The sequence below is a fragment of the Trachypithecus francoisi genome, unplaced genomic scaffold, assembly GCF_009764315.1.
Source record: "Trachypithecus francoisi isolate TF-2019V2 unplaced genomic scaffold, Tfra_2.0 Lachesis_group17, whole genome shotgun sequence".
NCBI lineage: Eukaryota > Metazoa > Chordata > Mammalia > Primates > Cercopithecidae > Trachypithecus > Trachypithecus francoisi.
This window is the reverse complement of record NW_022681462.1, coordinates 105,796,031-105,813,351: the sequence shown is the minus strand read 5'-3', so window position 1 is coordinate 105,813,351 and position 17,321 is coordinate 105,796,031. Positions and strand designations below refer to the sequence as shown.

Genomic DNA, 17,321 nt, shown 5'->3' with positions numbered 1-17,321 from the left:
AACTGTATGACGCTTCCTAAATGCAGCTGATCCGCTCATGCGTGCCTCTGTGCCCTTCAACATAATTCAGCTGCGTTTGACATTTGCTTCCCCTGTTCTTGGTTGAGCCCTTCCTCCTCCTTCAAGACCCATCTCGTAAGATACGGCTCCCATGAAGCCTTTTAGGACTTAGCCCCCACGGAGTTAGGTGCTCCCTCACCAGCACTGTGGTGCCACTTTGCAGGCCTCGGTCACACGTACCATGCATGGTAATTATCTGTGTCTCTGTCTGACTCATCTTGGAAGCGCCTCTTGTCCCAGGCTCCAGGTGAACACACTTGGCTGCCATTCAAGTAACATTTGCTTAAAGATACATGGATGAAATGAAGTCGAACCCTGGGACACCATTCAGTGAAACGTCCCTGTTTCCTGAGCCCTAAGCTAGGACACTTATTCTGAAATTTGACAGTAAGACAATAGGTTGACATAAAACCTAAACTTGAAACAACTAAGAAACATGGGGGATGGGGTGGCTTCAGCACAGCCTTTACCTCTTAGCGCCTTCAACATAATTCAGCTACACCTGGGGAGGTGGGTTTGTCAATGAAGGAGTCTGCATTATTATCATTGATTAAGTTAACATGTATCTTTTGGTTATACATGCAGGTTTCAGTAGAAAAATATCTACAGACTCCTGAACCTCTTTTCCAAAATGCAAAAGTGCTTACAGTTGTAACGATTTTAAACATTTCAAAGAATAATTTATTAACTCGTTAATTCGGTCACATATTCATTCTGGCCTTCAAAAAGCTTGTCTTGTGTGCCACCTGTCAAGCTAAGCTTCACGTACACAAGAAAAATGAGAGCTGCCCCCATGCCAGTTACGCCTGGCATGTTAGGTGCCAGCACAGGAGACAGGTCACATCCACACCATTGGTGGGCAGGGACCCTTACCTTGCCACATGTGCCTACAAGAACATACTCTTACTGTGGATAAGATCCTGTCTAACCAACTGGGCTACTTTTAATCAAATGAATTTTCAGCACACTTTAAACACAGCTTAATTAAATTCAAATATCTGTTTGCAAAATTACAATGAATTTTGTTCAGCTTTTATCATGTGTTTAGTGCTTATCTCAGTCCATTCCTGCCCGTATAACAAAATATCTAAGACTGGGTAACTTATGAAGAACAGAAATGTATTTCTCACAGTTCTGCAGGCTGGAAGTCCAAGATGAAGACACCGGGAGGTTCTGTGTCCAGTGAGGTCCGAGTCTCTGCCTCCAAGACCACACCTTGTTGCTGCGTACTCCAGAGGGCAGAAACACTGTGTCCTCACATGACAGGTGGGACAGAAGAGCAAAAAGAAGCCAGGCCAAGGTGTGCCTGAGGTCGGGAGTTCGAGACCAGCCTGACCAACGTGGAAAAACCCTGTCTCTACTGAAAATACAAAATTAGCTGGGTATGGTAGCGCATGCCTGTAATCCCAGCTATTTGGGAGGCTGAGGCAGGAGAATCACTTGAACCTGGGAGGCGGAGGTTGCAGTGAGCCGAGATCGTGCCATTGTGCTCCAGCCTGGGCAAGAAGAGCGTGAAATTCTGTCTCAAAAAAAAAAAAAAAGAAGCCAAACTGGTTTTCTCCAGCCCTTTCATAAGAACACTGATCCCCTCCAAAAGGCCACACCTTTTTTTTTTTTTCATTTTCTTTTTTCTGAGTTGGAGTCTCACTCTGTCACCAGGCTGGAGTGCAGTGGCATGATCTCAGCTCACTGCAACCCCTGCCTTCCAGTTTTAAGTGATTCTCCTGCCTCAGCCTCCCAAGTAGCTGGGATTACAGGCATGTGTCACCACACTTGACTAATTTTGTGTTTTTAGTAGAGACAGGGTTTCATCACGTTGGCCAGGCTAGTCTGGAACTCCTGACCTCGCGATCCGCCCACCTCAGCCTCCGAACGTGCTGGGATCACAGGCGTGAGCCACTGCGCCCGGCCAGCCACATCTCTTACTACTGCTGCATCAGGGATTAAGTATCACAAAGAATTTTAAAGGAGACTTGAGCACTGAAACCATAGCAGCCCACATTTGAACACACTGTCGTATTTAATCCTATGTTCCTGCAGTGCAAAGGCTACAAATTGTCTACATTTTACCTTCTTTTACTTTTATTCACCATGATTTTCTTTGCTTCTTTCTTCTCCTTAGCAGGAATTTTTTTTAGTTATATTACAAATATAACTGGTATCCTATCAGAATCGTACGTAAGCTTATCTTTCTTACCCCATTTGCTTTAAACAACTCTCACTACATGTTGTATACACGCACATACTCTTTTTGGCTGAACCATTTGAAAAGGAGTTTTATGTATCATGACTCTTACTCCTAAATTCTTCAGCATGTATCTACTCAGAACAAGGACATGCTCCTATATAACCAAATGCCCTTATTATACTCAGCAAACGTAACATTGACCTGGAGACATTAATATTCAGTCCACGTCCCAATTTTCCAATGGCCTCTGTACTGCATTTATTATCATACCTCTTTAGCCTCCTTTAATCTAAGATAATTTCACTACCTTTCTTTGCCTTCCTTTATTCTAACACTTCGGAAGCCTGGGCCAGTTGTTTTGCAGGATCCCCCACTGTTTCTGACTTTGATTGCTTTCTCACAATTCAATTCAGGCTAACTATTGTTGGCAAGAACACTATACAAGCAATAGCATGTCTTTTTCCACACATCCCCTTTAGGAAGTACACAGAAGACTGTCCCATTACTGCTGGTGCAAGTTTTGTCACTTAGTTAAGGTGATAACCACCAGATATCTCTACGTTAAAGGTATTATTTTCTCCTTGTAAATAACAAGTGACCTGAGGGGAATACACTAAGATCACATCAATATCCTGTTGCCCAACTGTCTTTCACCCAAGGATGATTCTGATCTGAACAAATTGATATATTGTTCATTGCAAAACTAATGAGTATAGGTAACTAAAACAGCTTAGGCAACGAGAACAGTAGTAGTATACAGTGTTTCCGTGCTGGTTCCCATCTATTGAGAGTCCACCCCGTGCCACTGTAGGTTGGGTGGCATATATGTGTTATCTCTGAATCTTGCACAATCCTTGACTTACGCACACTTACGAGCCCCACATTACAGCTGCAGAGGCTGAAGCTAAATGAATCTTTATGGCTTGCTCTAGGCCACTGTTTAGTCCCTCTGTGTTGCTAAGAAGGAATACCTGAGCCTGGGTAATTTATAAAGAAAGGAGGTTTATTTAGTCCATGAATCTGCAGGCTGTACAAGATGCCTGACGCTGGCATCTGCTCGGCTTCCAGTGAGGGCTTTCGTGCTGTGTGCAAACACGGTGGAGAAGGTCAAATGGGCAGTGGGAAGGTGTCAAGAAGGACTTAATCTGAGGGATGTCTGGGGTTTATCACAACCCACTCTCGGGAACTAATCCATCCCCCCAAGAACCAGTCCAGTCTTGAGAAAGCAAGAACTCACTCTCTGCTAATAGAACAACGGCATGAAGCTCCTCACAAGGGATCTGCCCCCATGACCCAAACACCTCCCACCAGGGCCATCTCCCAACACCAACACGCTGGGGTCCCATGTCAGCATGAGATTTGGTGGGACAAGCACATCTTACCCAAACCATGGCAGTCACTTAGCTAAGGCCACGATTAAACCTGTACTTGAGTTCAGTTCCAGCGGCTCCACGTGGATGTTATTTACAAATCATTCAATTTCTCTGAGTTTCCGGGTTCCAGGTCCAGCTCCATAATGGGACTGAGTGTTCTCCATGGCTCTGCCATTCTGACTAAAATGACACTCTCACATAGACCTGGAGGGGAGGGACAGAAAGAATGATGGCCTGAGACTTCAACAGGAAAAATCCCTCCAGTATCTCTCAGGGCTATGCAGAGCTGCGGACAAGGTCCAGAACGTGCTCCAGACTGACATAGTACAGAAGATCAATTAACAGAGCAGGTGGAGCTGTGAAAAGATTCCAGGGAAAACAATTAAAGAATGAAAGCATCGCGTGGAAGTCACTCTCCCTGCTGTCACCACCTCTGCTCTGCGTCCACATCCCCCTCAGAGGCTATTCATCCCTGAAAATAAATAAAGCAAAATAACAGAAACTCTAAGCATTTCCAGGCCTTTTATATGGCTCTGAAACATTCATATAGGCGGCCATGTAATCACCATTGAAATCCACCCCAGCTTCCCTTCTCGGAAAAGCAGACTTCCCTCTCTAGGATATGGAACAAGGCGGAAAGATACTAGGCAAGGCAGAGAAATTAAAAACAAACAAACAAACAAAACAAGCAGAGGGCTCTGAACACACCCTGTCCCTGCAGTGAATGCGCCTGTTGCATGGACCTGGGGGACACTTCAAAGTCTCCAATCTGTGGTCTCAGTAAACTTGAAAAATGTGGCACCCACACACCTTGGAACCATGATCCGGAATCAAGACAGAATGCATCAAACATATAAAACAATAGTCTCTAATTAAAAACTGCAGAAAGAGGAAGACTGAAATCTTCAGAAAACTAAATCAATGAATTAGAACAAAGAAGAAAAAAACTAAGATCTGAATTATAAGGTGAAATCCAACAGAAAGCAAATCTCAGAGTTTGAATTTAGGAATTCCAGAAGTAAAAGGAACACACAAAATTCAAAGGCTTGGCCAGGCATGGCAGCTCATGCCTGTAATCCCAGCATTTTGGGGGGTCGAGGTGGTCAGATCACCCGAGGCCAGGAGTTCAAGACCAGACTGACCAACATAGTGAAACCCTGCCTCCACAAAAAATACAAAACTTAGCTGAGTGTGATGGTGTACACCCATAGTCCCAGCTACTCAGGAGGCTGAAGCATGAGAATCACTTGAACCTGGGAGGCAGAGGTTACAGTGAGCCAAGATTGCACCACTATACTCCAGCCTGGGCGACACAATGAGACTCTGACTCAAAAAAAAAAAATCAAAGGTTAAATGTCCTGGAACTAAAGAGAAATCCAAAGTTTAAGATCAAGAAAAGTAGTTAAATTTTATGAAAAACTATTACAAATCATATATACGATACATACACACAAATATATGTCATTCAGGATTTTAAAAAATTATACCACCATTAACAAGAAAATAACATACTACCTACAAATGAAAAAGAAAAAAAAACAGATTGGTATTAAAGACAGTGTAGTACTTGAAAAAAATTTTTTAACTTTCAAAGAATGTTACCTAAAAAGGGTTATAGTCAAACTCAAGGCTGACAAAAAGACCCTACTAGAAAAGAAAAAAAAAAATTGAAGGAGTTGGATACCTTTCTTGAAAAAATATTTGCAAACAATCAACACAGAATAGAATTTAACACTGCAAGAATGGGATGAAGAAGATATAAAATAAATGAGAGTAAACAATAAAACAAATCACAAAAATTTGGCCTAATTTTTAAAGGCTAATAAAACTAATACAATCATTAATTAATAATATAGTGATCAATAACAATATTAATACTCAGCACGTGAAATAATTGCATTTCTGACTGAGCATTTACTAGAAAGAAAAGTGTGGTAAATGTCTCATTTTACTTGAGGAATGGGCAGAAAGACATTCTTTTTTTTTTTTTTTTTTTTTTTGAGGCGGAGTCTCGCTCTGCTCCCGGACTGGAGTGCAGTGGCCGGATCTCAGCTCACTGCAAGCTCCGCCTCCCGGGTTTACACCATTCTCCTGCCTCAGCCTCCCGAGTAGCTGGGACTACAGGCGCCCGCCACCTCGCCCAGCTAGTTTTTGTATTTTTAGTAGAGACGGGGTTTCACCGTGTTAGCCAGGATGGTCTCGATCTCCTGACCTCGTGATCCGCCCGTCTCGGCCTCCCAAAGTGCTGGGATTACAGGCTTGAGCCACCGCGCCCGGCCAAGACATTCTTAATGTAGATGCACACTTAGAAAATGAAAGATAATCTCTCTAAAATAATAAATAGAATAAAGTTTATTATAATATGATAGAAGGTACAATTCACAAGGAAGATATATGTTATCATATAAGTTACAGTGTCTACCTCAATGCTACAAAACTGAAAAGAACTTTTGGATAAGCAAAAAGAAAAAAAAGAAAATTAGCAAAAAAAAAAAAAAAAAAAGAGAAAAATCTAAATAACTCTTAAGTTAAAGAAATAAAGCAAATCATGAAGCCCCAAAGAGCCAGTCCTTCAAGATGGCTCCTGAGTGGCTCACTGGGCCTAAACTCAAAGGATAGTCCAGGGCCATCTGCTACAAGGTCACACAGGAGGTCACACAGGTTCTCTGTGCACCTGCCTCTACTTAGGAGGTTCCATACCTGTCTCTTCCTGTTCAGGAGGACTGAACCAGCCAGTGTACTGTGACTTTATTGACCAATCAGAACTCAGCAAGTTTGCACCCTTCATTTGCATAAGGAGGTGGGGACCCGGGCAGAAACTTTCTGTATAAAAGACAAACCCTCCTTGTTCTCTGTGACACATCTGTGTTTTGTGCCAAAGGCTGTGTCTCCCCAGTTTGCAAACCGTGAACTGGAATAAAGCCTCTTTCGATTTTCTCAAAATCTTTTTCAGTGGCTTTACTGGCAGAACTACCACTACACACTACTTAGAAATTAACAATGAGGAAACTACACATAGAATTTATGGAATGCAACAAAATCTGCAGTCATAAGAAATGTATAGCACAAATACTTATAATTCAAAATTTTAAATGCAATTCAAAACAATTATAATGTAATATTTTCATCCTAACATGAGCCAAAATTATTTTGATAATAATTAAGTTGGGACGAGTGTAAGAAAAACAGTTTATCAGACTAGTGGAAACAGCTACCACAAAAGATGAGCTGTTCTGAAAGCTGAATTTCTCCATGAGCCTATAGGTATGTATGGCAGAAGGAAACTTCTTCCAATAAGTTTCTAATGTTTGCTTAAAAACTCTTTTTGGCATACAACTCTTAGATTAAGTGAAAGAAAAATCTTAATGATGAACTACTAAGATTAGAACCAACAAGTTCCCAATTACTTTTCAGAAGACAGTAAAAAACCTGTTGAGTAAGGCCTTCCAAAAGAGAAATATGTCAATAAGTACCCAAAGTCTTTAAGTTGTAAGTTTCTTTTTGAACCAGCAATTCCACATTTAAGAATTTACCCTAAAAACTTATCATGAAAGTATAAAAAGATTTATCTCCAACTTTTTTTAAATCACAACATTGTTTACAGTAGACAAATATTAGAAATAGACTAAATAAAAACCGTAGGAGGATACGTATTGAAAAATATGAAAATAAAATCCCAAGGCCCCCAACTCACTGAACAGATCCCTTCTTTTCCAAGAGGACTCCAGAGTAACCTTGGAAATTGAGTTTCTGGCCACGAGGGGATGGAAGGTTGGGCAGGCATGGTTCTACTCCCTCACTTGCTAATCATGATTAGGCTTACTCCCTAAGGATAAACAGAAACCAGCCCTTTCAAAAGAATCCACCACTGACATCAACCAACGATCAGATGCTGCCTCTTGGTTTTGCAATTTCAGTATAACAATTGAGCAGCTTTCCTTCCTGATAAGAGACCACTGGTCAGGGGGCCAGGGAGTGGTTCTGGCCAGCCTAGAAGGATGCAGAGTAAGGGTCTTCATGTCCTCTGCTGCACCTTTTGAAAGCAGAAAACTCCACCCTTGAATCATGCTAACAGCACCATTTTTTAAAATATGCACCCTCTGAGGAGGCATGAAGCTCAATTTCTCATGCCTGCATTTTTCATTTCATAAATATTCATGACTCCTCCTATAACTTATTGAATATTTATATTCAGCAACCCCACTCAGCAAAAATTCCTCTTCCCTTTGCCCCTGCTTCCTAGTGTCTGTTTCCAGCTTCTGACTGGAGGCTACACTTCCCAGCCAGTCAGAATGGCTGGTCTGCAGGCTGCAGCCCTTTAGGAGAAATGAAGCTCTCCTTTCCAAATTTATGAACCTCGTTGTTCTTCAGAGACAAGGTAATCAGTACCTCAATGTGAAGGTACACTATTTCATCACAGAAAAAAATACAGTAGAAAAATAGAAACTAGTCTTTATGTTGAATGTATGAAACTGCTTATATGTAGACAAGTAAGAAAGGCAGGTTACAAACAGTAGGTATGGGATGAACCACTTCAGTCATAAACAAACAAATGCATACAAACAAATATGCCCATAGAATAATCACCAGGAATTTATTTCCTCAAACACCTATCTCTATAGACAGAGTGTTTTAGTTTTATTGTGGGGTTCCTTGTTTCGTCTCATTTTCTTCTTTTTTTTTTTTTTAATTATACTTTAAGTTCTAGGGTACATGTGCATAACGTGCAGGTTTGTTACATATGTATACTTGTGCCATGTTGGTGTGCTGCACCCATCAACTCGTCAGCACCCCTCAATTCATCATTTATATCAGGTATAACTCCAATGCAATCCCTCCCCCCTCCCCCCTCCCCATGATAGGCCCCGGTGTGTGATGTTCCCCTTCCCGAGTCCAAGTGATCTCATTGTTCAGTTCCCACCTATGAGTGAGAACATGCGGTGTTTGGTTTCTCTTCTTGTGATAGTTTGCTAAGAATGATGGTTTCCAGCTGCATCCATGTCCCTACAAAGGACACAAACTCATCCTTTTTATGGCTGCATAATATTCCATGGTGTATATGTGCCACATTTTCTTAATCCAGTCTGTCACAGATGGACATTTGGGTTGATTCCAAGTCTTTGCTATTGTGAATAGTGCCGCAATAAACATACGTGTGCATGTGTCTTTATAGCAGCATGATTTATAATCCTTTGGGTATATACCCAGTAGTGGGATGGCTGGGTCATATGGTACATCTAGTTCTAGATCCTTGAGGAATCGCCATACTGTTTTCCATAATGGTTGAACTAGTTTACAATCCCACCAACAGTGTAAAAGTGTTCCTATTTCTCCACATCCTCTCCAGCACCTGTTGTTTCCTGACTTTTTAATGATTGCCATTCTAACTGGTGTGAGATGGTATCTCATTGTGGTTTTGCTTTGCATTTCTCTGATGGCCAGTGATGATGAGCATTTTTTCATGTGTCTGTTGGCTGTATGAATGTCTTCTTTTGAGAAATGTCTGTTCATATCCTTTGCCCACTTTTTGATGGGGTTGTTTGTTTTTTTCTTGTAAATTTGTTTGAGTTCTTTGTAGATTCTGGATATTAGCCCTTTGTCAGATGAGTAGATTGCAAAAATTTTCTCCCATTCTGTAGGTTGCCTGTTCACTCTGATGGTAGTTTCTTTTGCTGTGCAGAAGCTCTTTAGTTTAATTAGATCCCATTTGTCAATTTTGGCTTTTGCTGCCGTTGCTTTTGGTGTTTTAGACATGAAGTCCTTGCCCATGCCTATGTCCTGAATGGTACTACCTAGGTTTTCTTCTAGGGTTTTTATGGTATTAGGTCTAACATTTAAGTCTCTAATCCATCTTGAATTAATTTTCGTATAAGGAGTAAGGAAAGGATCCAGTTTCAGCTTTCTACTTATGGCTAGCCAATTTTCCCAGCACCATTTATTAAATAGGGAGTCCTTTCCCCATTTCTTGTTTCTCTCAGGTTTGTCAAAGATCAGATGGCTGTAGATGTGTGGTATTATTTCTGAGGACCCTGTTCTGTTCCATTGGTCTATATCTCTGTTTTGGTACCAGTACCATGCTGTTTTGGTTACTGTAGCCTTGTAGTATAGTTTGAAGTCAGGTAGCATGATGCCTCCAGCTTTGTTCTTTTGACTTAGGATTGTCTTGGCAATGTGGGCTCTTTTTTGGTTCCATATGAACTTTAAAGCCGTTTTTTCCAGTTCTGTGAAGAAACTCATTGGTAGCTTGATGGGGATGGCATTGAATCTATAAATACCTTGGGCAGTATGGCCATTTTCACGATATTGATTCTTCCTATCCATGAGCATGGTATGTTCTTCCATTTGTTTGTGTCCTCTTTGATTTCACTGAGCAGTGGTTTGTAGTTCTCCTTGAAGAGGTCCTTTACATCCCTTGTAAGTTGGATTCCTAGGTATTTTATTCTCTTTGAAGCAATTGTGAATGGAAGTTCATTCATGATTTGGCTCTCTGTTTGTCTGTTACTGGTGTATAAGAATGCTTGTGATTTTTGCACATTGATTTTGTATCCTGAGACTTTGCTGAAGTTGCTTATCAGCTTAAGGAGATTTTGGGCTGAGACAATGGGGTTTTCTAAATATACAATCATGTCATCTGCAAACAGGGACAATTTGACTTCTTCTTTTCCTAACTGGATACCCTTGATTTCTTTCTCTTGCCTGATTGCCCTAGCCAGAACTTCCAACACTATGTTGAATAGGAGTGGTGAGAGAGGGCATCCCTGTCTTGTGCCAGTTTTCAAAGGGAATTTTTCCAGTTTTTGCCCATTCAGTATGATATTGGCTGTGGGTTTGTCATAAATAGCTCTTATTATTTTGAGGTACGTTCCATCAATACCGAATTTATTGAGGGTTTTTAGCATGAAGGGCTGTTGAATTTTGTCAAAAGCCTTTTCTGCATCTATTGAGATAATCATGTGGTTCTTGTCTTTGGTTCTGTTTATATGCTGGATTACGTTTATTGATTTGCGAATGTTGAACCAGCCTTGCATCCCAGGGATGAAGCCCACTTGATCATGGTGGATAAGCTTTTTGATGTGCTGCTGAATCCGGTTTGCCAGTATTTTATTGAGGATTTTTGCATCGATGTTCATCAGGGATATTGGTCTAAAATTCTCTTTTTTTGTTGTGTCTCTGCCAGGCTTTGGTATCAGGATGATGTTGGCCTCATAAAATGAGTTAGGGAGGATTCCCTCTTTTTCTATTGATTGGAATAGTTTCAGAAGGAATGGTACCAGCTCCTCTTTGTACCTCTGGTAGAATTCAGCTGTGAATCCATCTGGTCCTGGACTTTTTTTGGTTGGTAGGCTATTAATTATTGCCTCAATTTCAGAGCCTGCTATTGGTCTATTCAGGGATTCAACTTCTTCCTGGTTTAGTCTTGGAGAGTGTAAGTGTCCAGGAAATTATCCATTTCTTCTAGATTTTCTAGTTGATTTGCGTAGAGGTGTTTATAGTATTCTCTGATGGTAGTTTGTATTTCTGTGGGGTCTGTGGTGATATCCCCTTTATCATTTTTTATTGCGTCTATTTGATTCTTCTCTCTTTTCTTTTTTATTAGTCTTGCTAGCGGTCTGTCAATTTTGTTGATCTTTTCAAAAAACCAACTCCTGGATTCATTGATTTTTTGGAGGGTTTTTTGTGTCTCTATCTCCTTCAGTTCTGCTCTGATCTTAGTTATTTCTTGCCTTCTGCTAGCTTTTGAATGTGTTTGCTCTTGCTTCTCTAGTTCTTTTAATTGTGATGTTAGAGTGTCAATTTTAGATCTTTCCTGCTTTCTCTTGTGGGCATTTAGTGCTATAAATTTCCCTCTACACACTGCTTTAAATGTGTCCCAGAGATTCTGGTATGTTGTATCTTTGTTCTCATTGGTTTCAAAGAACATCTTTATTTCTGCCTTCATTTCGTTATGTACCCAGTAGTCATTCAGGAGCAGGTTGTTCAGTTTCCATGTAGTTGAGCGGTTTTGATTGAGTTTCTTAGACCTGAGTTCTAGTTTGATTGCACTGTGGTCTGAGAGACAGTTTGTTATAATTTCTGTTCTTGTACATTTGCTGAGGAGTGCTTTACTTCCAATTATGTGGTCAATTTTGGAATAAGTGCGATGTGGTGCTGAGAAGAATGTATATTCTGTTGATTTGGGGTGGAGAGTTCTATAGATGTCTATTAGGTCCGCTTGGTGCAGAGATGAGTTCAATTCCTGGATATCCTTGTTAACTTTCTGTCTCGTTGATCTGTCTAATGTTGACAGTGGAGTGTTGAAGTCTCCCATTATTATTGTATGGGAGTCTAAGTCTCTTTGTAAGTCTCTAAGGACTTGCTTTATGAATCTGGGTGCTCCTGTATTGGGTGCATATATATTTAGGAGAGTTAGCTCTTCCTGTTGAATTGATCCCTTTACCATTATGTAATGGCCTTCTTTGTCTCTTTTGATCTTTGATGGTTTAAAGTCTGTTTTATCAGAGACTAGGATTGCAACCCCTGCTTTTTTTTGTTCTCCATTTGCTTGGTAGATCTTCCTCCATCCCTTATTTTGAGCCTATGTATGTCTCTGCATGTGAGATGGGTCTCCTGAATACAGCAGACTGATGGGTCTTGACTCTTTATCCAGTTTGCCAGTCTGTGTCTTTTAATTGGAGCATTTAGTCCATTAACATTTAAGGTTAATATTGTTATGTGTGAACTTGATCCTGCCATTATGATATTAACTGGTTTTTTTGCTCGTTAGTTGATGCAGTTTCTTCCTAGCCTCGATGGTCTTTACATTTTGGCATGTTTTTGCAATGGCTGGTACCGGTTGTTCCTTTCCATGTTTAGGGCTTCCTTCAGGGTCTCTTGTAAGGCAGGCCTGGTGGTGACAAAATCTCTAAGCATTTGCTTATCTGTAAAGGATTTTATTTCTCCTTCACTGATGAAACTTAGTTTGGCTGGATATGAAATTCTGGGTTTAAAATTCTTTTCTTTAAGAATGTTAAATATCGGCCCCCACTCTCTTCTGGCTTGTAGAGTTTCACCCTAGAGGTCTGCTGTTAGTCTGATGGGCTTCCCTTTGTGGGTAACCCGACCTTTCTCTCTGGCTGCCCTTAAGATTTTTTCCTTCATTTCAACTTTGGTGAATCTGGCAATTATGTGTCTTGGAGTTGCTCTTCTGGAGGAGTATCTTTGTGGCGTTCTCTGTATTTCCTGAATTTGAATGTTGGCCTGCCCCACTAGGTTGGGGAAGTTCTCCTGGATGATATCCTGAAGAGTGTTTTCCAACTTGGTTCCATTTTCCCCCTCACTTTCAGGCACCCCAATCAGACGTAGATTTGGTCTTTTTACATAATCCCATACTTCTTGCAGGCTTTGTTCATTTCTTTTTCTTCTTTTTTCTTTTGGTTTCTCTTCTCGCTTCATTTCATTCATTTGATCCTCAATCGCTGATACTCTTTCTTCCAGTTGATCGAGTCGGTTACTGAAGCTTGTGGATTTGTCACGTATTTCTCGTGTCATGGTTTTCATCTCTGTCATTTCGTTTATGACCTTCTCTGCATTAATTATTCTAGCTATCAATTCTTCCACTCTTTTTTCAAGATTTTTAGTTTCTTTGCGCTGGGTACGTAATTCCTCCTTTAGCTCTGAGAAGTTTGATGGACTGAAGCCTTCTTCTCTCATCTCGTCAAAGTCATTCTCTGACCAGCTTTGATCCGTTGCTGGCGATGAGCTGCGCTCCTTTGCAGGGGGAGATGCGCTCTTATTTTTGAATTTCCAGCTTTTCTGCCCTGCTTCTTCCCCATCTTTGTGGTTTTATCTGCCTCTGGTCTTTGATGATGGTGACGTACTGATGGGGTTTTGGTATAGGTGTTCTTCCTGTTTGATAGTTTTCCTTCTAATAGTCAGGACCCTCAGCTGTAGGTCTGTTGGAGATTGCTTGAGGTCCACTCCAGACCCTGTTTGCCTGGGTATCAGCAGCAGAGGTTGCAGAAGATAGAATATTGCTGAACAGCGAGTGTACCTGTCTGATTCTTACTTTGGAAGCTTCCTCTCAGGGGTGTACTCCACCCTGTGAGGTGTGGGGTGTCAGACTGCCCCTAGTGGGGGATGTCTCCCAGTTAGGCTACTCAGGGGTCAGGGACCCACTTGAGCAGGCAGTCTGTCCGTTCTCAGATCTCAACCTCCGTGTTGGGAGATCCACTGCTCTCTTCAAAGCTGTCAGACAGAGTCGTTTGGGTCTGCACAGGCCTCTGCTGCTTTCCCTGTTGTTTTTTTAGCTGCACCCTGTCCCCAGAGGTGGAGTCTACAGAGACAGGCAGGTTTCCTTGAGCTGCTGTGAGCTCCACCCAGTTCGAGCTTCCCAGCGGCTTTGTTTACCTACTTAAGCCTCAGCAATGGCGGGCGCCCCTCGCCCACTCTCGCTGCTGCCTTGTGGTTAGATTGCAGACTGCTGTGCTAGCAATGAGGGAGGCTCCGTGGCCTCGGGACCCTCCCAGGCAGGTGTGGGTATAATCTCCTGGTGTGCCCGTTTGCTTAAAGCGCAGTATTGGGGTGGGAATTACCCGATTTTCCAGGTGTTGTGTGTCTCAGTTCGCCTGGCTAGGAAAAGGGATTCCCTTCCCCCTTGCGCTTCCCAGGTGAGGCAATGCCTCGCCCTGCTTCAGCTCCCGCTGGTCGGGCTGCAGCAGCTGACCAGCACCGATTGTCCGGCACTCCCCAGTGAGATGACCCCAGTACCTCAGTTGAAAATGCAGAAATCACCGGTCTTCTGTGTCGCTCGTGCGGGGAGTTGGAGACTGGAGCTGTTCCTATTCGGCCATCTTGCTCCGCCTCCCGAGCTTTCGTCTCATTTTCTACAGTGCATATTAGTAACTTGCAATCCTACTGATAAATATTATTAAATGCAAATAGGACAACCCAGGCGAATTTGATAAGTAGTAACGAATCGAGTCAGGATTTATGGTTCATTCTTTTCTGCCTCACTTTACATGAGCCCCTTAGGAAATGCCAGTGAGAGAAAACACAAGAGGCATAGAATGCACATGGTGAAATGGTTCCTTTTGTGAATAAGTGAATCTCAGAGAAGGCAAGTGATTTGACCAGGCTCACTCAGTGTTAGAACAGAACTCAGGCAGAGTCTCCATTTCCTGATTTAACTCAATGCTTGGAGAAGGCCTGCCCACAGAGGACAGGTGTTTTCTTCTTCATAATTACAAAGTAGGAGAGAAGAACTTGCAAACACTAGTCTTACCAAACTGATAACCTTTCTGATGTCACTGATGGTCCACTCGCCCCTCAGGGATACATAAAATAATGGGAGGACTGTTCTTCAATTATCTTTAACATTGATATGAATTCTAAACACAGAGATACAGTAGAACCTCGAGGCAGCATCTTCCGTTGTTTCTGATAAGCATGAATGCTTTGAGTGTTGTCAAAATGTGGAGCCGCAACTCACAGAGGAGGAGGCTGCCAAAGCAATGGGTTCAGTTTTGCTTTGAAGTCTGACTTGGTTGAGGAGGTCAGTTTACCTTCCAGGATGGGATGCAGTGTTTAAAATACTTGTCACATGAAGGCAGTGTCTCAGACCTCCCAGAAGCCGCGATGCACTCCCAGCTACAGCAGGACTGCCTTTGCTGCTTCCTGCACATTTTCCATTTGCTGGGTTTTGAAAGTCATTATGAAAAGAGAAGCCTTGAAAGAGAAAAAGAAAGCAAATTTCATGATACAGTCTTTGTGGGCAGCTCTCAGCAGGATGCATCTCCATGGTGACCAAGGTCCGCTCCTGGACATGGAAAAGGCAGTCACCACCCTCTAGGTTGGAGGAGACACAAGTTGCCAAATATTAACAGGAAGGACAAAGACTTTACAAAACTTTTTGTGGGTGTTCTCATTCACTCTAATGTCTCAGCCAGGGTCTGCTCATGCCTCACAGAAAAGAATGTGAGTTAACCCAGACATACCAGTTCTTCAGGTAAGACATCACAAGCCATCCTCAAGTGGCCAGCGAGATTCTCAGAAGATCAAGACCATGGAAGTATCTCACCAAGAGCTGTCAGTGGTGGGGAGATCAAAGGCCTCCATTCATTCAATATTTATTCAGCAAATATACAGAATCAAGAATCAAGCTGAGAGCTGAGTTCAGCAAGCCAGGGAGTCATCCAAACAGGTGGCCAAAATCAAAGGGGAAGTGAGAAGCAGGTACCAGAACTCAGCGCTAACTGCCAAGGGAGGGAAGGAGGACCTGGGAGGTTCTGCTGCCCAGGCTGGAATCCCAGGCTCTCCCCGCCACTGTGGTGCAAGCCTGGAAGTGATGAGAGGAAGGCTGGACCAGAGGCACCTCCTGATGGTTTACTCCTCCCCAAGTGCTCTTTCAAGAGTAAGGTGGACAGAACTGCAGCCCTAGCCTAGGAGAAGCAGTGCCAAGGGTGATTTTGGGGGAATCAAAGCCTCACTCCCACTGCAGAAAAGACACAGACCCACCCAGAAAGCATCCAAATGCATGTCTGTACAGAGGGTATGCACAGAGGAGGCAGGGAAGCGTGAGAGGAGAAGACATGATGGCCTTCACCCAAGGAGCACAGCAGAAGGTACTTCTGGTCTGCTGGAAGTCATCCACCCCGGCTGGATGCAACTGTCCTTTCTTTTTCTTCAAGCTTCTAACAGGCACATTGCCTGGTCTTGCACTGACCCCTCTCTGTATGAGAGCTCTTAGCTTCAGCTCTATTAATGGCCTCCCTGGTTCACAGGAATCCCTTCCCGGTTTCCTGTCTCCCACTCACCTTGTCCTCCCACCTGTCCTTTTGTGCCGTATGCTTCGTTTATTCCAACTTACCAGTTCTGCAAAAACACTTCAGCTTTGAATATGCTGCTCGCTTTGCCTTAAATACAGGCCCTAATTGTCCTCCCTACTCCACCTCGAGGTGCACATGAGCCATCCCCTGCTCTCTGCTCAGTGCCCGGTCTGATTAGCTGCCTCTTCCTGACATGGAGTGGAACCCCGCACAGGCCATGTCCAGCATGCACCACTTCCCTCTGCGTATATGTCTGTCTTCCCCGCTGGCTGGGACTGCTTTGAGGACAGTGACTGTGCTGTTTCTCTCTGTGTTCTCAAGGCTTGTGTGGCACAGGCCTGGCATGCAGTGCCAACTCACCATCTGTGGTCTCCATCCCACTGCAGCCATCATGGAGCTATATCCCAAGCTAATCACTGTGGATCTGGCTTCTGTTGTCCCTGCCCAGGGGCATCTCATGCACACAGTCAGACTCTCTGAGGAAGGCCTTGTGCCCTTGGCATTCCCCTGTGCAGTCAGCATGCTGCAGACACTCCATGAGCAAGACCCGTTTCATTTCGGGGCAGGCCACAGTTGTCCCTTGCCAGCTGACTGCTGAGTGATTTAACCGTAAGATAAGCGCCTGTACCTTGTAGGTGCTCAAAGGTTGTCTGTTGTATGAACAACAGAGTGTGCATGTGAGCTCTCAGACTCTCCCAGCTAGCAGTCAGAATGAACCTTGCTTCAGGTTCTGCCTGGCTGCTGCTGGCTCTGTGCTGTGCGACCAAGTCCAATAACACGGGACAAACCACTTCACATTTCTGTGTCTCCATTTTCTAAAATTGGGATCACAATCTATCCACATTTGTGGGGGGTTTTGTTTGAATTTCAATGTAAGACCACATATATGAAAAGTCA

General features: G+C 42.9%; 1 long non-coding RNA gene across 2 annotated transcripts; it reads right to left on the bottom strand.

Annotated features, from left to right (window-relative positions):
• Positions 1-1,499: 1,499 nt before the first annotated feature.
• LOC117063051 lies at positions 1,500-17,023 on the bottom strand. 2 transcript variants are annotated; one of them, XR_004428698.1, is made up of 3 exons: positions 16,785-17,023; positions 3,677-3,825; positions 1,500-1,556 (listed from the first exon to the last, which is right to left on the bottom strand). It is a non-coding gene; the product is annotated as an uncharacterized LOC117063051 (long non-coding RNA). The 2 variants fall into 2 exon arrangements; XR_004428699.1 differs by lacking the exon at positions 1,500-1,556 and adding an exon at positions 1,870-3,330.
• Between the last annotated feature and the right edge of the window lie 298 nt (positions 17,024-17,321).